The sequence below is a fragment of the Argopecten irradians genome, unplaced genomic scaffold (genome assembly GCF_041381155.1).
Source record: "Argopecten irradians isolate NY unplaced genomic scaffold, Ai_NY scaffold_0550, whole genome shotgun sequence".
Taxonomy (NCBI): Eukaryota; Metazoa; Mollusca; class Bivalvia; order Pectinida; family Pectinidae; genus Argopecten; species Argopecten irradians.
Window position 1 is genome coordinate 1 of NW_027188017.1, and position 5714 is coordinate 5714.

The 5714-nt window shown below is 32.2% G+C and overlaps 1 long non-coding RNA gene across 1 annotated transcript; it reads left to right on the forward strand.

Annotated features, from left to right (window-relative positions):
* The first annotated feature begins 107 nt into the window (after positions 1-107).
* LOC138312982 (uncharacterized) lies at positions 108-4090 on the forward strand. Its single transcript, XR_011207112.1, has 2 exons — positions 108-468; positions 3831-4090. It is a non-coding gene; the product is annotated as an uncharacterized lncRNA (long non-coding RNA).
* Positions 4091-5714: the final 1624 nt, after the last annotated feature.

The window sequence follows — 5714 nt, forward strand, 5'->3', positions numbered from 1 at the left end:
TTTGATCTTTTTTTTTTGCAATATTGCAACAAAATTTATTTCAATATACTGCTATCATAAAAAGTTTCTTCCACTGAACAAATGAATCAGACTCCATAACTTTTGATTACCACGGGTATACATTTTCAAACGAATAATAGAGATAGGTAAGAAAACTTTGAATTAAGGAAATCTGATTATGTATCACTACAGGTGATCATTTTTGAGGTTGTGTATTTTACAAAAAATATTATTAATAAAGTGCTATAAAATTTTTAATAATAATAATTATTATCATCCATCTAACTCTATGCATGAAGTTGATCTGTAGTTTTAGAAATCTATCAACCAATACTTTACCCAGGCTGGTGCTGTTGACTTACTGGTGCCAGAAGTCGGGGAACTGTTTGGTGGCACTCTCAGGGAACACAGATATCACGAACTAGAACATAAACTGAAGGCTATTGGCCAAGAGGAACAACTTAGCTGGTGAGTATCGGGTTATTAGGATAGTATACTGTGTAGCATGGAATGTTTATAGAATCTTTCTTTCATGGTTTGCAGATTTTTGAGGAATATTGGTGATTATTTGCTAAAACATTCATACAGTACGTATACTTGCATATAATAGATCTAATTATGTTGCTTTTATGAATTAATATGGTTCCACACTAACCACAAAGGCTTTCTGCAAAATGAATATGCGTTTTTATTCTGTATACACGAGTGTTAAAGCAGAAATAATGAATTTCGTAAACTATATTATTTAGCTATAAAAAACACACAGAAAATGTTACTTACTTATGGTTTTGAAACAGTTGATTCTTTGAAATTACTCCCTTGTAACTTGGTAGAGAAATTTCAGATCTCCGCAACACCATTCATGCCCTTTGTTATTTCTCTGAAATAAACACAACAAATCTAATACAGATATTTTTTATAAAGTCGATTACATATTAACAATTTATACATTATATAATGTACTTTTTAAGAGGCTGTGCCAATAAGCATCAAGCTTTAGGTGGAAAGTGAAAAAAATAAAAATTCAAAATATATACTTTAAAGTAACCCCCTTTTTTACTAGAAAAATAGGGTCATTTCTGTTTGTTATTCTTTCAATGTTGTATTTAATTCGTTCAAAAATTAAATATCACTGCTGGAAGCTTGTTGAGTATGCTTAAAATAAATAAATTATAAAAAATGTGTTTTAGCATATTTGACCTTTTTTGGCCCCGCCCCTCTGCCACCAGGGGGTCGGCCTGGACCAATATGGATATGATATTAAAATGCTATCTCAGGCTAATAATTTCTAACCAAGTTTGACTCGTTTCAAATGAAAATTGAGCAAAAAATGCTCATAAATGTGTTTTCCATATATAAAACTATAGTAAACATTGACCCCCTCCCCAGGGGGAAATGTGAGACCTCAGGGTCATATAATTCACAATTTTTGTAAAGGACCTTAAGACCTTTCTATTTATGAAAAGTATTTGTTTCTACCATTTCCAGAATTTCAGAAGAAGATTTTTGAAGTTTTAGCCTATTTGACCCTTGTTTAGCCCCGTCCCTCTGCGCCCAGGGGGTCGGCGCAGAACCAATGTGGATATGATATTAATTAAATGCAATCTCAGGCCCATTTTCAGTTTCAAATTGTTATTTTCAAATGCTCAGATAAGTAAAATGGAACGTTTCCCTCATGTGGTCACTAGGGGAAAAAACCCAATATGGGGGTCGGCCAGAACCAATGTGGATAGGTCTAATGTTAATATTAAAATGCAATCTCAGGCAGGACCTTAATAATTTTAACTAAGTTCAAAATATGCTTAACCAAGTTTCAGTATTTTGGGAAAAAGAACTACCATGAAAATCCCCTAAAATTCAAATTTGTCTTTGTAAAAATGTTTAAAACCAAAATTGTACAAAGCTAGATATGAATAATTTTCCATTGCTTTTAAATATCATTCCTAGTGAGTAAATTAAGAACGATTTTTTGCCCCTAACTTTTTTTTTCACCCTATCGACTAATCCCCCTACTTGACCCACGCCCCTAATTAGGCCAAAATTAATTATTTAGCAAGATGCCAGGATTTAGTAAAGTGTTTAATGGTAAAATTACAATTTCAAATATAATAGATCTTCAAATTATGATAATTAACATAGTCCTGATTTATGGTAAATTGGATTACCATTAAACCACCATTTACCAATAGGATGGAATTGGACAATCGTCAATTATATGGAAATGATCACTTGTGCAATAATTTCGGTCTTGTCATTGTTGATAAACATGTTGACTAACAAATGGATTTGGAGGATAAAAATGACCATAAATACAAAACAATCAATAGAAATAATTATTTATTACAAAAAACGTGTTTATTTTCATTAAAAATAATAACTGTTTAAACTTCTAGTTAAAGAATTGTGACATAACTATGTTAACAATAAAATTGCCAGTATAAAATGCACATAATTTTAACAGGGGGAAAAATTAATTTCATGAATGGCAGCATTGAAGATATTTAGACATATTAATTTTTAATCACATGACAATTGTAAAATTTAGACTTGTACTTTGAAATTAAAAACGAGTTATAATTTAAAAATCTTTCAATCTTTACTATGAAATGTATTTTTATTTTGACATAGTAATTGACCTCACTGTTTACTTTTATTGACTTGAAAAAATGAAGAAGATTTTCCATTTTTGAAAGATACCTCCAAAATGTGTTTTACTGAAATTTAAAATTAAAATACCAGGTGACATAGGCTGGACTGCCCCAATTAGGCCATCAAGTGAATTTAGATGATTTGGTTAAGACCATGGTGTTGAATAGATAAAAGTCTTTAGATCCTTAAACAAGTTGAGCATACTGAAAAATTATTGGCAAATATCTGTCAAGGCTAACATTTGATTCATGTTGAACATAAAAGGTTACTCAGTGTCCTTCACGCGTCATTATAAAAAATATGGCTGAGTTCGTTTATAATATTTATCGTTAATAGTTATTTAATCAAATAATTTTTGTAAAAAGTAAGCCTTTTGAATTAAAATTGTTATTTAACTAAAGCAAGTTTGCTGGTTATTACTTCTAGCACATTTATTTTTTATGCTGATTGGTGATATATGCAAACATATTTGCATCGTTTGGCTTTTCAATTTTAACATGTTACCAATTTTATGGTAAAGTGATTATTTATTTAAATGCACAATTATTGCAATTTCAAGAAACATGCAATGATCTGTTAATGATTACGTACAATACATTTGCCTTAAAGATGAATGAAGTGAAACATTTAAAAATAAATTTTTTTACATCAACAGACGATTGTGTTCGACATTTCAACTGCAAGTTGACCAAACAAAAGTCTTATTTTAAACTAGGTTGCATAATTTCTTGAGAAATAAATATTTTTGAAAACTCAGGTGACCTAATGAGACTAGTGTAAATAGGAGATTATTGAGGAATACACGCAGACATTGAGACACAACAGATCCTCAATAGACAAATATTGTGTCAACTGTAAATCTTGCTTGAATAAATTAATAAATATGGTCACATTACTATAGACCAGACTAAATATTAGAATAGTGAAGTGACCATGCCTATGATGAAACAGATAAGCCCTATTTAACGCAGATAATTATTACTTGACTTTTTGGGAATCTCGAATTTCATGATATATCTAATGAAAATTTCACAGACTTGAAGTTGGCAAGTTTTTAAAGGAAACATTCGTAGAATTTAGAGCTTGACGTGGTTTCGAATATTAAACGGGTTTGATGGTTTCAAAAATCTACTCATCGAATTTGTCGAACTTTCATTTTCCTTCAATTGTTGTATTTGTAGGTACCTTGACTTAAGAAAATATGGCACAGTGCCCCATGGTGGATTTGGGATGGGATTTGAAACGATACCTCCAGTTCATCCTTGGCGTGAAAAATATCAGGGACACAATACCATTTCCTAGGACTTCTTCGCATTGTAAAATGTGAATTAGATGTGTACTTTAAGTTGTCAGAAGAAGTCCTTCAGTAGATGAAGATGAATATGAATAAATAATTATCATAATCAATGAAAAACTCAGTGAATAAAAATAAACAAACTTTTCTGAGAAAATTGAGTTTGTTTGTTTTACAGAATGGATATAAAGACCTTCAAAAAGACGAAGATAATAGTTTTTGAGGCCAATTGGTCTTCACGCACATGTTTACAATCCTGTTGAAGTTTCTAACTCCATCGGACAAGATCGGGATGTCATGATAAACAATATTTAAAATCAACGTATACCGGGTAAATCAACAAATAGATAAAAGCAGTGTCAAAGGACAACAGTATTATGGACATAGTCTTTAGAACATTAACTTGAATTATCCCAATAATCAAATATTTTTCCAACACGTGATCTGACATCAACCTAGACAGAAATAATATTGCCCGTTGTTTGGTTACCCTGACTAAAGAAAGCTTAGGTATCAGATAATAGAAAGTGCAAGGAGGAGGAACAAAACAACACTTTTAAAACTTACCCTGTCTACACAGAATCAGGACTTTAGGTGGGTATTTCAACCATAGAGACACCAGGATGGACATAGTTTAGAACTTGGAAGATTTTAGACAAGATAAACCATTTTAATAGTGATAATACGTTAATACGTGTAATCCAAGGACGTATATGAGAAGGATAAGTCACACTGGGTTTTGGGCAAAGACAGCGCAGGCGCTTTTGTGTTTGTGCACTGACCGTGACGTTGGGCGACGACTGATTTCCTTTGATATCCGCCGCCGCAGCCTTTGATGTAGCATGAGGGGTGCGAGGGTTACCGTCTTACTTTCTGAAGCGTGCTGCCATTTCATGAGCGGTCGTATTTTTTAACGATAGTTTAAGACATTTCTTCTAAATCTTCCATCTTTAAAGCAAGTTATAAACGTTGTGAAATTTAATTTACTTTACATTGGTGTTTCGTTTGACTCGATGAGACAGGTATTTGTTGAGAAAAACGGTTTTTATTCCCGGTTCATAAGCGTCTCGCGTGGTGTTTAGTAGTGTAAATAGAAAGACACGAATCCTTCTTACTTATAAATCCTTGGTGTAATCCTATAAGATAAAATGGAACAAGAGGACATAACAAGAAACCTTTTTCGTTTCTACATATCAAAATATTTTCAGCAATAAAATGGAAATTGAAACGTAACAAGAGGACACAACAAGTAATGAAATACTGATTATTTTTCGTTATATCTGTTTTACTGTTATTATCAAAATTTTAGTTATCTTTAACTAAAAGCATGTTATTATTTTCTAGCACACGTTATATTTTTGCTGCTGTGTTATCTTTATCTTTGCATGCGTTTGTCTTTTTTAAATGATGTTAGATTTAGTGGCTGATGTTATTATTTATTTTGCATTGTTATTCATTTCATTTCACGTGTTAGTGTCAGCAATGATTGTTAATGATTTTGTTTCCCATGTTATTGCCAGAATGTTACGTGATTTTTATGTGAAACTTTGTTAGCATCAACAGAACATGTGATTATTTACGTGACCACGTTACAAGTATCGTTGGAAACGTTATTTTGTTTTGAAAGCGTTATTTTTTTCATGGAAATACCACTGCCTATTGTTCTCATTGACCCCCTACGGCGACAGCGCAGTGAGCCAGCGGGCAAGCTTCGCTAGTGTGTTGACCACTCACCCATAACGAGAGCACGGCTCCCAATATATAGTCGACT